The sequence below is a fragment of the Desmodus rotundus genome, chromosome 4 (assembly GCF_022682495.2).
Source record: "Desmodus rotundus isolate HL8 chromosome 4, HLdesRot8A.1, whole genome shotgun sequence".
NCBI classification, from domain to species: Eukaryota; Metazoa; Chordata; class Mammalia; order Chiroptera; family Phyllostomidae; genus Desmodus; species Desmodus rotundus.
The window spans coordinates 129,621,812-129,638,188 of record NC_071390.1 but is presented as its reverse complement, the minus strand read 5'-3'; the positions used below and the strand labels follow the sequence as shown (position 1 = coordinate 129,638,188).

General features: G+C 44.3%; 1 protein-coding gene and 1 pseudogene across 1 annotated transcript in view; both read right to left on the bottom strand.

The window, feature by feature from the left end:
- Positions 1 to 16,377, bottom strand: part of PARM1 (prostate androgen-regulated mucin-like protein 1) — a 111,360-nt gene that overhangs the window by 23,696 nt on the left and 71,287 nt on the right. The window lies entirely within an intron of this gene.
- LOC128780772 (small ribosomal subunit protein uS3-like) lies at positions 12,506 to 14,264 on the bottom strand (annotated as a pseudogene).

The window sequence follows — 16,377 nt, the reverse complement described above, 5'->3', positions numbered from 1 at the left end:
AGAGAGAGTGTGTGTGTGTGTGTGTGTGTGTACAAAAGCTGAAGCAGTCTCACTGATGTGTTGCTGGGGGTCATTATGCATGTACGTACCAGGTAAAGATGTATGAAATACACTGTTACACTAATGGTTTTATGTGAACATGTTCCATCTACCCCCTAGACTGAAAGTCCCTTAGAGCTAAGGATACCAAGTGTACTTTATTTGTCCAGGTACAAAGTTAGAAATCCATAAAATAACTGATTTCTTCTGAAAGTGAACTTACTTTTTAAATTGAACTTTTTTAGTAAAGGTGCAAAAATAAAACCTCTTTATAAGGCACACAGCTTGCACACAAATATGTTACAGAAATGTTTTTAAGACAACCTAAGTTTATCTCAGTCAGTCAGTCCTTCTCCCCATGGCCCATCCCCCCAATCTCTAAATCACTGAAGGATTGCATAGTCATTTCTTCACACAGAAGTGTGACAGAAGTAAACTTTATGAAAATGAGTCAAATATTATCACAACCAGAATCTTTTACCTCCTGTTTATACTCTCACCTAAAAGCTAGTTAGTGGGTGGACTCGGTCAATGAGCAGACCTGGGATTCAAACTTTGGGGCAGGATCCCCAATATCTTTACTTTTCCACTTCCTATAATCAGGGGGCCTGATCTGGGGATTGGCTTTACTTTTATCTGAGAGCATTTTACCTACACAGGTAGCACATGGTTAAAAATGTGTACAGAAGCATAAATCTCTGTGCTTGCCCCTGCAAGTGCTTGTGACCTCTCCCTGCATTTCTCCCTCGTGTGGGAACATCAGCTGTACTTCAAGGACACGGGGAGCTCAGGTTTGCAATTAATGCAACCGGGGCACTCAAGTCAGCACAATCCCCAGTTATCACAGTTTTAGTTTTTTTTACTTCACTTACAATTACAATCTTTGCCAACACAAATGAGGCTTCTTTCCCACCTATTTACTAGAGGTGGGAAATTTAGTTATAACTACCTATTTAGGTCGCCAGGTCCCAGCTCTGCTTTGACACCTATAATGTGTGAACTGGACTGGATTTCTAAGAATAGCAAAGGGGACACCTCATCTGTTTTCCCTTAACAGTAGGACATGCTGATGGCCACACAGCAGCCCCAGGTCAATGTCAGGGAGCATTCTTCTCGTTCAGTTTGCCTGAAGGTGCTGCCCAGACCTAAGGGAGCCTGTAGGGAAGGAGAATTCCTCCTGAAACACAGGTGACCCCTCCATCTGAATGCTATTAACAGACTCTCCTCAAAGGCTGCTCCAAATTCAGTCTTGGCTTAACGACAGTTCCCAGGGGACATCTGTAGTATTGTGCCAAGAGCAGTAATGGAAGCATTAGGAAAAGCAATCCTGGTCATAAGTCATAGAAGCCATCGTGACTATGGCTAGGCAGAGCTGGTTGGGTGTCTCCATTTTGGAGTTTAGGAAATGAAGCATTTTTTGAAAAAATCTCCTCACCTGGTTAGGCAGAGAGGATTCAACCATGGAGGCTGCATTTCCCCAACCTATGCTTTCCACTTTCTGTGATGAGAAGACCTGGCATGGAGACTGGCTTAATAAACACGTTAGCTGAAGAGCCTTGGGGAAGTCACTGTATACCTCCCAGACTCCACGGCCTCATGTGGGCCCCTATCCCTGCCTGTCTGCGGGGATTCGTTCAGTCATTCACACAGCTGTTTACTGGGTGCTGAACTTGATGAAACACTTGCTTCCTCGTAGAGTGCTTTTACAAGTTAGCATGTTTAATATGCTGTGTTCAGCAAGAATGCAATACTAAGCTCCCACTTAAGTTCTGGGCACCCCTTCCCCATAAAACTCTGAAGCCAGGAAAGAACCTTGAATCCAGAGGAGATTTGAGCCAACCTGGGTACTAGAAATGAGTGAGGATCTCAAGTTCAAGTTTTGCTTTCAGCAAGATCATGACCAATGGAATAATGTAATTTTATTGTTGAAAGCAAATTCTACGAAGTTTCATTGACTCTAACCTCTTCGTTTTACAGATGTTAAAAATGGAAGTCTATAGAAATTAAGAGATTTGGTTGAGATCAGAGTCCATTAGTAACGGAGTTTGGACTAGAAAGCCCTTTTGATATCTGCTTTGCATCTTTTAAATTCTCTACCCCTTGGTCTCATCCCAAGCAAAAGCCGTAAAGTGCTGGTAGCTGAGGCAGTAAATAAGGACAAGATGCCAGCCTCAACTTCAGGGCAGCATTTTTAAAATTCAAACATCTCCATAACACTCTCATGTTTTTTGCCAAGTCCACACCACCTATACTATTATCTTCTTAATGCCTGTCTTTAAATCAAGTCATTGTTTTTCTTTGGATACCCACTACCTTTAGCTTCACCCTAAGCAATAATAGCTATGAAATAATAAATTTGGCCTGTTGTTTTATTCACATCTAAAATTCACATTAAAACAAAACTAGTTTTTACTAGAATAAACAAAGTTCATCATTTTGCATGCTACTCATGTAGGGACTTAAACCATACGTCTGAGAATACTGTTCCCAGGAAAACCAGATTCGCAAGGGGCCGGGGAGGCAGGAGAAGCTGGGCTGGGGGTAAGTCAGCTGCCCCCAGAGCCCCTGGGAGAGGCCAGGAAGAACGGAGGGAAGGAGCTGGGACCAGCAGTGCCAATGTCACCACCTGCCACTGGTCCAGGAAATGTGGCAGCTTCACGAATACTGCTTCTTGGTGGAGGTCAAAACGGGAGCAAATGTGGCACAGGAGGGACAAGTGTCCTGACTCAGCCTCTCCCAGGAGCAGCAGTGCGGACATGAACAAATACTTCACTTTTAGGTCTGTGATGTTAAGAGTCTGTCCCTTAACATGCTCTATGCCAGTTTCCGCCCTTTTCATACCTCTCCTGTGGGACAGGTCTGCAGTGCCTGGCATTATAAGTCTATCATAACTATTTTAAAATTATTTTCTATAATGAGTATGCAGCCTGTGGTGAACTATAACTTCCATTGGGCCAAGAGAAACACCCCTTGATGTGGGTGAGGAACCTCAACTATGTGTCAGCCCCATTCCAGATCTCCTCGGGATGGTGAGAAGGGCAGGGCTGGAGAGATTTCTGGAGCATAATTGGAAAGAAAAACCAGAGAATCCCCTCTATTGTTTGTCCTGGATGAAGAGAACTCTCCTGCTCTTCTGAAAATTCGTATCTATAGCACGAGTGGGTTGTCTGTGTCGAGTGAGATCATCTAAACCCCTTGGCTGGGAAACAGGTATTTCTGTTCAGGAGTCAGGTCAGAAAGAGGGAAAAAGGTCCCTGCATCTCTCTGCTATCTGAGTATCCTTAATGCAATTCATATTGAAGTTATAAATAAAAATGTCCTGGGGTATTTTCAGTTCGGAACAACCAGCTGTGTGGCAGTGGGCAGAGGAAGTGCGTGTAGGCCGAGAAGCCAGCCTTTTGTAGCCTCTGGCTTTCAGCATTCAGGACCAGACTGGGGATCTCAACACGGAACTCATCTTTTTGGGACTGACACGTTGAGGCAAATAATGTATCGCAGAAAGCATGTCGCTGTCTTGCTTAAGAGCTGCCATTGATCTTCATAAACCCTGAAACAGGTTTTTGTTTTTGTTGTTACCCTCTCCTCTATCTCTTTAGTATCGCAATGATGAAAATGAGGCTTGACCATGGATCACACAGTACTGCAGGGAAAGGTTGGCATGCGCTCTTTGTGAGACTCGTCCAGCCTACAGGTCCGAAGGCTCAGGTTTCTTTGAGGTTCACCAGTCTTGGGAAGTAAGACCTTCCACACTGGTATTTCCTTGGTTCAGAGGACATTGGCGAGAAGGAAGGGAGGTAATACTCAGAGCATTGATGCTGTTTGCTAAGCGGTGTGCGAATTTATCATTTTAATTATGGAACATGTGTGCAGCAGAGTCACAGTTTCAGATCCCTTGTTCTAACACTCTGACCAAGGTCAGTGACATCAATACAATTACTGCAGCCCAAGGACTTACGGGGTTTTGCAGAACCATTAGTTCATTTAGCTTTGCCTCCATGTAATTAATCACCAAGGCCAGGCAGGAATCTGGTTTTGCATACTGTATTTTAACAAGTTTTAATTTTTTCCAGACTGAGGCTCCCATGGTTTTATAGTTAAAAACTCTGTAAAGAAAATAATTTCCGAACTTTGATGCCAGTTAAGGGGAGAGGGCAACCTCTAGCTCTACCTGGCATTCTCAGGGGCAAGTGGGGCCCAGGCCAAGTCCTGTAGCTCAGCCTTTGTATGCTCCCTCCCTCCCCCAAGATTTCTTTTCTCCCCGCTGGAAATCTCTAGTTGTTTGCACTCTTTAACCCTTTGCTTTGGATTTCCCAAGGGTCGTGAAAGCCTTACTGTTTCAAATGTGAACATGGTTATTTTTCTCTTTCTCACTTTTTGGATTATCCTTTTCTGTATTGTGTTCTTGGCGGGTGCTTAAATGGATCTTTATTACCTAATGCTTATCGTAATAATCCTTTGGGAGTTTTAAAATGGTTTATAACCATTAAATATATTGTTTAAGTTAGGAAAATCAAAGTCTAGAAACGTCAGCTGTTGTTGCTATCCACACTGAGAATTAGAGACCCAACTGTAATAATAATAACAGCTAACATTTATTTAGTGCTAACTACGTGAGACTTATTATTGTTATGTTATATACTTGTCTCATTTAATCCTAATAAGAACCTTACAAGGCAAGCACAGTACTATTATTACTTTCATTTTATGGATGAGGGAAATGTGACGCCCAGTGATGAATAAAATGGCCCAAGTCTTTCATCTAGCAAATGGCATCAGTGTGATCTGCACCAGGTGGCCCGAGGCCCGAGTTTGTACTGTTAGTAACCTTCTTGTTTTCCTGGAGCCTGGCTTTGGAATGACCCCATTCCAATTTCTCCAAACAGAAATATGGCAAATTGTTTTTGATGGCCCATGTCCATGGACTTACTGAGCTTGTATAACTTTAACCTAAATTCACCTTCATTTTTGAGCCTGTGGTCCACCCCTGAAGGTGAGTCTAATGATAAAAGCAAGGTATTGTTATATACAATTCTGTCTCCTATAGGCCAGTATTTTTCTTTGCTGGGACTGAGAAACACAGCATGCTGAGGGAACTACCGATGTGGCGTCCGTTTTGTGTGCTCTGAATACAGTGCCCTTGACTGGGGTGGGGCTTTAGATCCGTTTCCGATAAAGATGATGGGTTGGAACTGATCCATTCCCACTTTTTCCCAGTTAGTATTTTGTAACTAAAAAGACATGCTATTGAGTAAGAAGATTACAGTAAGATTTACTCTGGATGTGGAATCATATAGTCCAATCGGTTTTCTCAATGAGCCAACAAGCCATAGATTCATTAACGATATCAGCTGTGCTTATACGCTAACTCTTGCTTTCTCAGTGAAGCACTTCCAAAATCATTTCAGTCATATGTAACTGATGAAAGTGTTTGAAGCAGCAACAAGAAATTATTCCACAGAGACAGAAACTCTCCAAATGTAATGGAAGGGGACAGTGAAACAATTACACTACGTTGTGTTTACCTTGTGGATATGTTGTAGGGAGCTGTAATCTAGTAGACAATACAAATGGTAACTAGCTGACTTTATTACCTTGACATATGTTTTTGAAAGGTTATTTTTGTAACTATTTCAGAACGAGATTAAGATTTAAGTAGTAAAAGTAAATCAAAGGAGAAATAAACATAGTGGAGAAAAGAATTCAGAGTAATTTCAGTCTAAAATATAATCTGACAGCTGGAGCTTCTTGTGGCAGCTGGCATTAGCAAGCTTTGAGTTTTAGTCTACATTTAAAGAATTGAGTGCAAAAGAAAAAATATGTGAGTGAGAGTTTATAACAATTTATAACTTGTCAGTCCTTAAATCCATGGAGACCAAAGCTAGAGCCATCATGGTGGGAAAGGAGAGGTGTGGTGGGGATCGGGGTGCAGGGGGCCAGAGGAGGCAGGGATAGAAGGCAGGAGGTCCACCCTGTAGGATGGAGGATTTAACCCTACAAGCAGCGGGATGCTGGTGTAGTGAGATTATGTGTGAGCCACCCAGATCTGTCTTTAGTTGTCACTCTGGTGAGGAAATGAGGGGGCCGGTTAGGAAGGTTTCCTGGTGGGATTATGGGATCTTTGACATTAGGGTGAAAGTAACAAGAAGTAAATGAATTGAGAGCTACGAAGAATTCAAAATCAATAGTAGTTGGACACGGGGAGTGGACAGTGAACTGAAAAGATAGTGGCACCATTTACTATAAGAGGCTGGGCCTGGGCATGTACAATGATTACATATTTGTAAAACTGAGCTGAACTTAGATATAATACTTTTAAGGATTATTGCTTCTTGATATATTCTGGACATTCCAAAAGAATCTGATCAGTACATGTTCATTAACATTCTTTTACATGGTCTTCACACCTATGATTTTTAAAAATTAAATAATCATTTTCACCTTTAACATATTTTAGTGTCATCTAAATAGGATGGTCATTAACTTACTATAATACACATTTTTTTTACGTGTATTACGTGTTTTAGAAAAACTAAAAATTTTCTATGCCAACTTTGAAAGTTATTTTCACCATTTCTAGGAGTTAATTCTTTTTTCAAATGTATATTCACTTTAAGAGTTAGTCTGGAATAAGGAGATGTCATGTGGAGCTGAGGGTCCCTTGCAGGTATGGCTACAGAGATGTTTAGATGTCTGTGCCTACTTAGTGCCCCTTATTTAAGGATATTTATTAGAACAGTTCATGCTGAATAAATACTGGAGTTCAGATTAGCAATTTAAAGTTCAAAGACCTTTACCAATTTTCACGATTATGTGTTTTGTTTATCTTTTCATCTTGTGCAACGATCTTTTTTAAAAAAATTTTATTGTTCAAATACAATTATCTGCTCTCCCCCGCCCCTAACCCCCAGCCCTTCCCACCTACCTCCTGTTTCCACCCCTCGCTCTGTTACTGTCCATGTGTCCTTTATAATTGTTTCTACAAACCCTTCACCCTTTTCCTCTGAAATTCCCTCCCCTCTTCCCTCTGGCCATTGTCGGCCTGTTCTCAATTTCAGCGTCTTTGGTTATATTTTGCTTGTTTGTTTGTTTTGTTGATTAGTTTCCTGTTAAAGGTGAGATCATATGGTATTTGTCTTTCACCGCCTGGCTTATTTCCCTTAGCATAATGCTCTCCAGTTCCATCCATGCTGTCGCAAAGGGTAGGAGCTCCTTCTTTCTTTCTGCTGCATAGAATTCCATTGTGCAAATGTACCATAGTTTTTTGATCCACTCATTTGCTGATGGGCACTTAGGTTGCTTCCAGCACTTGGCTACTGTAAATTGTGCTGCTATGAACATTGGGGTGCATAGGTTCTTTTGTATTGGTGTTTCAGGGTTATTAGGATATAATCCTAGCAGTGGAATTGCTGGGTCAAAAGGCAGTTCCATTTTTAGTTTTTTGAGGAAATTCCACAGTTTTCCACAGTGGCTGCACCAGTCTTCACTCCCACCAACAGTGCACTGGGGTTCCCTTTTCTCTACAACCTCTCCAACACTTGTTTGTTGCTTTGTTTATGATGGCCATTCTGACCAGTGTGAAGTGGTATCTCATTGTGGTTTTAATTTGCATCTCTCTGATGGCTAGTGATACTGAGCATCTTTTCATAGGTCTCTGGACCCTCTGTATGTCCACCTTGGAGAAGTGTCTGTTCAAGTCCTTTGCCCATTATGTGTCCTTTTTGTAATGGAAAGTATAGGATAGCATTAAGACCAGTGGACACATGGATTTTACAGACAAAAGAGAATACCATTTTGCAACAAGTGGAGTGGCTATAATTTTAGTTTGCAAGAACTGATGATGTTTTAAATATAACTTGGTATGCAACATCAGTTCATCCCTGAAGCATTCGCTGAGCACCTAATTGTGCACAGCGCCATTCAGTGTAGTTCAGGGAGTCAGACACACTCCGTGGTCATAGTTTCCACCCTTGAAGAGCTCTGACTTAATAATACATGATGACCCAAATTTAACACATCACTGTTTTCTCTCTTCCTTTAAAAGCAAAACAGAAACTGAAAAGCAAAAATCAAAACTTATGTTTCTGGGCAGCTGCTTTGGGATGACTGCTACCAGCACCTGCTTCTCCCCCAACAGGGCAGCCCCGCCCCCAAGACCCAGCAGGCAGCACTCGGCATGTGACAACATCCCATCTCACTCATTTCCACGGAAGTTCTGGAGGCCGCTGGTCCTCTCCCAAATTTTCATTTCTACAAATTCAGGTAGGATGGGTGTAGTGAAAGGGACACCTGATTCAAGGACAGTCAGGAGAACCGAATTTGAATTCTGGCCCAGTCACTCCAGTGAGAATTTGAGAAGTCACTTAATCTCTCTGGGCCCATTTCTTCACCTGTGGAACAGATAGTCGCAAGCTCACCTCAGTCCCTAGCTCCATCCTTGGAACATGTCTATACTCAGTAAGCCTCATGTGAATATGAATCTCATCTTTTGCACAAGATAATTGTAATAAACAATTTTTTTGGTGTAATAAGCCAAAAGGCCCTGAAAGATTGCCTCTCTTGCACCTAGTTTATAGCTAAGAGCTCTTACAGTCAGAGTAGTTAAGTGACACGGTCTTTCAGTGACAGTGGCAAGCCAGGAGCCAAGTATAAACTGGTCTACATGTTTCTGGGCCTGAACTTCGTGAACTTACCACACATATTTCTGCCAGTTGAGTTCTCCTAAAATGTAATTCTCAGCATTCCCTTCCTCTGACCAAAAGCCTTTGGTGACTGTCAATGGCCCGGTAAGTAACGTAAGCAGGATCAACCTGCTCTTCAGGGGTCCTCTCACACTTGTCCTGAAATCTTCCTTCCCGCTTGTTCTGCACTGTTCCCCTCCAGGCATCTGGGATCCACCGACCCAGGTTATTTGCCCTGCTGGGTACATGCTAAATTGTGAACTCCATGAGGAAGTGACTGTTTTATTCATGGCCAAAGTCCCAGAACTCAGCCAGATGCCTGACCCATTGTAAAAGCTCAGTAAAAGTATATTGAAGATGGTGAGCATTCCTCATCATGATAACTATAACAACAATAAGAATTGCAAAATGGTAATAATAATGATAACACTAAATCACAGTAAAATAACAACCATAGGGATTGACTGAGCCATTGCTCAATAGTTACTATGCTGCAAATTTATGACCTCAACTAACTCTAACAATAACCCCACCCATCACGTGGATACTGTCCTTTCCCACCCTACTGAAGAGAAGGCTGAGACTCAGAGAGATTAAATAGCATCCCTGGGATTGGTTGGCTGACTATCATTCGTTTATTCAACAATTGCTATTGAGGCTCTGTTCTGGGGGTTGGATGTAACATCTTCCCCTTTGTGAACAAGGTCCTCGCTCACACAGAGTTGACAGTCCAGTAGCAGAAAAGAGACACATACTCACCAATAAGATAAAGTCAGAAAGTGGTAAGTGAACCAAAGGAAAATAAAGCAGGGTGAAGGGATCAGCAGTGATGGGACTGCTATTTCAGACGCCAGTGTGAGTAAAGGCTCCCTTTTCATGGGTCAAGACTTTGCTTAGCTGTCACCTCTGACAAGAAGTGAGCCCTTAGAGCCCTGGCGGGAAAATGTTTTAGGCACAGGAAATGGTAGGTACTAAGGCCCCGAGGCAGGAGTGTCCCTGGTCTGTTAGGAAACAGTTAGGCTGCCAGTGTGCCTGCAGGTAACAGTGAAAGGAAGTGAGAGCAGGGAGGTCTGTGGGTTCAGATCGTGCTGAGCACTGCAGCCAGGACATGGACAGTGGTTTGCTCTGACTCAGGGGAAGCAGTTGGAATACTAGAGCTGAGGAGTGACAGAGCCATCCTGGGTTTGAAAAGGACCTCTCCGGCAAGAGTATGTTGAGTAGTGAGATCAGTTGCAGGAATGTTAAAGTCACACGTGTGAGAGATGACAGAGGCGTGAGAGAAGATGGGGTTCTGATGGACGGGATGTGGAGTATATGAAAAAGAACGGGATCTAGGATTAGTCCAAGGTTTTCAGCCTGAGGACTCAAGATGGGGAAAGGCTGAGGGGGGAGCAGGCTGAGGGTTGAGGAAGTCAGTAACTCATCTTATACACACTGAGTGTGCTCTGCCTGTGAACCACCCACGTGGGGAGTATAACTTAGTCGACAGCTGGATATACACGTCTTTACTTCAGTGAAACAAAACAGGGATAGAATTTTTACATGTCAGGGTTATCAGCATATGGATGGCATGTTCAGTCATGAGACAGGATGAGATCATCTCAGGAATGAGTGTGGAGAGAAGAGGGAGTGTGAGTGTGGAGAGGTCAGGGAGACAGGAGGGCAGTATTGGCCCTGGGGTGCTCCAGTATAGGAAGATGCGGGTGAAATATGGCAACAGAGACTAAGAAGGAGCAGTCAGCCAGGTGGGTGAAGAACCAAGAAAGAATGTGTCCTGGAGGTCAAGTGGAGAGAGGCAGTGTTTTCAAGATGAGGGCAGTGACCCTCTGTGTCAAATGCTGCTGATAGGTCAGGCGAAGCCAGGCCTAAGAACTAACCTCCCACTTGGCCAAGTGAAGGGCATTGGATACCTTGACAAGAGAAGTTTTGGCGCTTACAGCTGCTGAGTGCATTCTGAAGCCAGGTGTGTGCAGCATTAACTACCACGCCACTGGTCCCCTACCTTTGCACACAGAGGTTCCAACTGCCTTCTTAGGCCTAAATTTCCTTCATCTCCTACAACTCAGCACCGTCATGGAATCTTCCCTGTTTCCTCTAGTCAAATTTACCTCCATTACCTTGTTTTAGAATTATTCATTGGTGACTGAATTGATGAGTTCTTGGATTAATCCAAATGTGCTATGTGAACCCACACAGAATAAGACAAGATGCTAAACAACAGTGTGATATTGTTACTGTCACTATTAAGGCAGCACAAAGTCTCTAAACAAAAACACCCCCGTACAGTAACCTGTGAGCACAGGCAAGGGTGCTGCCTGGGGTGCAGGGCTGAGCGAGTAGCAGCGCGGCAGTGCTGGGTGCTGAAAGAGGACTTGACTGTGGTTTTAAGGATCTGGGCTTCGGGCCCAGCTCTGCCACTGAGTGGTGCGACCTTGGGTGAGGCACTCCAAACTTCTGGGACATAATTCTTCCCCTTTGAAATGAACAGACGGTATCACATCTGCTCAAAGATATGTCCATCCACCTCGGTTCATTTCATTCACATTAAGAGTGACCTGGGCCCTTTTTTTCTACTTAAACTATGAAATCTCATAAGATAGGTCTTACACTTCTTTTTAAAAAATTTTTAAAAATATATTTATTGATTATGCTATTACAGTTGTCCCATTTCCCCCCTTCACTCCACTCCATCCTGGCCACCCCCTCCCTCCCACATTCCCCCCCTATAGTTCATGTCCATGGGTCATACATATAAGTTCTTTGGCTTCTACATTTCCTATACTATTCTTATCTTCCCCCTGTCTATTTTCTACCTACCATTTATGCTACTTACTCTCTGTACCTTTCCCCCTTCTCTCCCCCTCCCAGTCCCCTGTTGATAACCCTCCATGTGATCTCCATTTCTGTGGTTCTGTTCCTGTTCTAGTTGTTTGCTTAGTTTGCTTTTGTTTTTGTTTTAGGTGTGGTTGTTAATAACTGTGAGTTTGCTGTCATTTTTACTGTTCCTATTTTTTATCGTCTTTTTCTTAGATAAATCCCTTTAACATTTCATGTAATAAGGGCTTGGTGATGATGAACTTCTTTAACTTGACCTTATCTGAGAAGCACTTTATCTTCCCTTCCATTCTAAATGATAGCTTTGCTGGATACAGTAATCTTGGATGTAGGTCCTTGCCTTTCATGACTTGTAATACTTCTTGCCAGTCCCTTCTTTCCTGTAAGATCTCTTTTGAGAAATCAGCTGACAGTCTTATGGGAACCCCTTTGTGGGTAACTGTGTCCTTTTCTCTTGCTGCTTCTAAGATTCTCTCCTTATTTTTAATCGTGAGTAATGTAATTATGATGTGCCTTGGTGTGTTCCTCCTTGGGTCCAGCTTCTTTCAGACTCTCTGAGCTTCCTGGACTTCCTGGAAGTCTATTTCCTTTGCCAGATTAGGGAAGTTCTCCTTCATTATTTGTTCAAATAAGTTTTCAATTTTTTGTTCTTCCTCTCCTTCTTCTGGCACCCCTATAATTTGGATGTTGGAACGTTTAAAGATGCCCTGGAGTTTCCTAAGCCTCTCCTCATTTTTTTGAATTCTTGTTGCTTCATTCTTTTCTGGTTGGATGTTTCTTTCTTCCTTCTGGTCCACACTGTTGATTTGAGTCCCGGTTTCCTTCACATCACTATTGGTTTCCTGTACATTTTCCTTTGTTTCTCTTAGCATAGCCTTCATTTTTCATCTAATTTGCGACCAAATTCAACCAATTCTGTAAGCTTCCTGATTACCAGTGTTTTGAACTGTGCATCTGATAGGTTGGCTATCTCTTCGTTGCTTAGTTATATTATTTCTGGAGCTTTGATCTGTTCTTTCATTTGGGCTATTTTTTTTTTTTTGTCTTGGTACACCTGTTGTGTAAAGGGGCGGAGCCTTAGGTCTTCCCTGGGGCGGGGTAACGCTGGTTTCTGTGCTGTGACGCTGTACGTGGGGGAGGGGCCGAGAGGGAGTAATGGCGCCCACTCCACTCTCTGTCCTATTTCAGTCACTCCCTCCGCTACCCACAATCAAATTGGGCCCCTCTGGTGCTGGTTCCCGAGTGGGTGAGCTTGTGCACGCTCTAGGCCCGTGTGAGTCTCTCCAACGAACTCTCCTGTGAGGCTGGGAGTTTTTCCCACTGCCGCCTCACCCCCCATGGGTGTTTTCAGTCAGGGGTTTGAGGCTTTATTTCCCCCACGCTGGAGCCCTGGGTTGCGCAGTCTGTTTCGCTCTCCCTCTGTTCCTCCCGGTCTATCTATGTGTAAATGTGGGGCCGCAGGGTCTGCCAGCCACCACCTTGTGGGGTCTGCTAGCTGCAGCCTGGCCTGCCTCGTTCCACAATCTGCCACCTCGCGGGGTCCACCAGCCGCTGCCTTTCTGTGAGTCCTCTCCATCTGGCTGCCCGTCTCCACCCCTCCTACTGGTCTGGATGAATGTTTCTTGTTTATCTCCTTGGTTGTTGGACTTCCACACAGTTTGATTTTCTGTCAGTTCTGGTTGTTTTTGTTTTTAAATTGTTGTTGTCCTTCTTTTGGTTGTGCGAGGAGGGACAGTGTGTCTACCTACTCCTCCATCTTGGCCCGGTCTTATACTTCTTATACTTCTTTGCATCAAGCACAGGAGCTTGGAAAATGCCTAATAATATTGTTTTCTTTTAAAAAAAAACGTCTATTAAACGTCTTTATAGAGCAACATCCAGACCCTAGATCCAGCTTCCATCGAGACCCTGTAATACTGTGGGCACTGGCTGGGGCATGGCAGATGGCTCTGGCTTCCCACCCTGGTGTTCTGAGATGGGGCTGGTGGGCAGTATCTCATCTTTGGGTTCCACAGTGCTCACATGGTCAGGCAGGGGCTTGTTGGGACCTATCTTACCACTTGGGTCCCAGGGAGGCACGATCTCACTGCGACGCCCACACACCCCACCTGAGCAGCACGTGGTGCATGGCAGTGTCAACGTGGCAGTCAGCTGGGTCCCCACTGTGGGTCATCAGACCATTGACAGACTGCATGGATTTAGCCCTCTGTCGACAGCACTCCATAGCGGGCCCTCTGCACAGCAAGGCCTCCTAGGGTGTGTGACACAGAGACCCTGCCTGGGCAATGGCGCACAGCCCTCTTGCGGCCACCTTTTCAGCCTAAAGCCCTGCACTGCCCTCAGGGAATCCAGACCTCTTCTGCTCCACAGCAGTCAATTCCCGTCTCCATTGGCCCTCCTCACCAAGAACATTCTGCGTCCTGGAGGCCAAAATAAAAACTTCTGTCCTGGTTGGCGTAACTCAGACTCAACTCCAGGGTAGTCATCCTCAGCCCGTTCTTGAGTGAGAAACTCATTCAGTTCAGCTTTGAAGATGCCATCAGCAACAAAATTCCTCTTCTTGGAAATTTGCACAGCCATCTTTATAGTAAATATTTTTTGATTTAATAGATCATAGGGGATAAATCCTGTTTGGTCCATAAAGTGGAGCCTGGCCCGTGCCCAGCAATCTCTATCCTGCCACACTTATCTTTTCTCCAGTCACGCAGTCGTTTGCTCTGGAGTTCCTGCTGGCTACAGTTTCCTTAGAACTGTAAAGGGTCGTGACACAGCTGTGATGCAGCTCTGACGCTAATTTTGTGCCTCTTGACCCTGCTGGCTTAGAATTGAGGAAATCAAGACACGTGGTCTAAAACACAAGCCAGGTTATTGGAACAGAAATGTTTTGGATACTCTTGCCCATGAAATCACAGCACTCGTGAAAAGCACTAAGATCTACCAGATTATGGAGATTCTTGCGTGCCAATCTCAGAATTCGTGGAGCTACCCTGTCTGGAGCATAGCAGAGTGGGCAGAGAGCGGCAAAAGGGAGATCAATTAGAAGACGGAAGCAACAGTGCACGCAGGTGGTGATGAGGGCCTGAAGCAGGGAGGAGAGAACAGATGGGCCATTGCGTGTGAGTCTGAACTTTGACAGCACCTTTGTTAAGGACAGTCCTTCAGACACTGAGCAAGTGAACAAAGAGCTCCCGGTCCCAGACAAGGCTAGAGATGTTACCTGCATGCTGGGGGCATGGAAAGAATCAGGCAGAGGTGCGGGTGTGGGGGTCGGGGCAGGGGCAGAGACAGAGACAGAAAGTGCACATCTAAGTACAGTGTGGTAAGTGCGGGCTGGAGGGATAAACGGGATGCTAATGGGATGGCGGCCGCACATTCGAATCTGGTGTGCCAGATTTCTTCCCTTCGCCTCTGCAGACCCACTCCCCACTTTTCTCCACCATGCTCTCTGACTAGCCCTCTAGGAGTCTGACCTGTAGGACTATATCAATGCATTTCCTTGCCCTTGGCTTTTGGCAGCGTATCAGAGGGAGGGGGGGACAGTGAGGTCAGGGTCCTGACTCCCTTCACTCTCAGGTTAACCTTGGGTGAGCTGTGTCTCTCAACCAAGAGTCACTGCCCCTCTCACGGTGGTCCATTCTACAAGGCCCTCTGCTCTGGGTTCGGGCTACCCTTCTCTTCGCCCAGGCCTGACTCACAGCAGCTCTGCCCTTACGATTCCCTGTGGTTCCCCTGTACCTCATCCAAACCTTTGTAATCTATTCCTTTATCCCTGTTGGGCTGCACCTCCCTTTCTTGGGACTTTCACTGATAAACTGAGTCTTTGAAATAAGAATTTGTAATTCTTTGGGACTTTATCCCTAATAAACTCTGAGCTCTTCCATGAGGAATCAGGTCTTATTAATCTTAGCTTTATCTTTCTCCCCTCCATGGTCTAATAGAATTCCTATTCATTGTGATCGTTTAGTGTTTGTTAAAAGATATTAATTTCTCACAGCCATTCATTTGACCGCAGGTGGTCCTGCTGTGGCTCTGCCCCCCCAAAGCCCCCTCTCAGTCTGACCCCCCCCACAGGACTATCCAGGGAAGGGGCTGCGGCTCCACATTCCCCTTTCACCTTCTGGCTGTTCCAACCTCCCTGTTTCTTAATCAAGATTCCAAATGTCCCCACTAAATCCTTTTCCTGCTCAATGCCCTAATGATTACAGTCTCCACGCCAATGCCAGATGCATGTGACTTCAGAAAAGACCCTAAATCTCTCTTAACCATAGTTCCCAAGATCGTAAAATCAAGATAAAAATACTACTACTTCTTAGGGTTGCTGGGAAAATAAAAACAATTGTGACATCCACTAAAATTTATTGTCTCTCCCATGAAACATACCAATGACTATAGGAATAAATAAGTTCTCTACACCAGCCTACTTTTTTGGCTGGTTTCCATAAGCACTTTGTTGATCCACTGAGCAAACTTATTGTAACAACTGCCATCTCCCGAGCACTGACACCCTGCCAGGAACCGTTGCAAGTGACGCTGAAACGGCACTTTGTATGTCATTTCACTTACTCTCCACAAGAGCTGTATGCCGGAGAACCCATGTTACTCCCCTTCTACAGATGAAGATGAGTAAGGGCACAAAGAGATGAAGTAAGTTGCCCAAGGTCAGGACCCAGCATTGAAACCTAGGAAGCTTAACTAAAAGCCATGCTATTAATCTTTTTACTTACATGGTCTTAATTCATTTACATTCCCCGTGACATATGTAAAGACAGAGTTGGCATTTGGCCGCAATTAATGGGCTATCATGTGGAAATGACTATGTGACTAT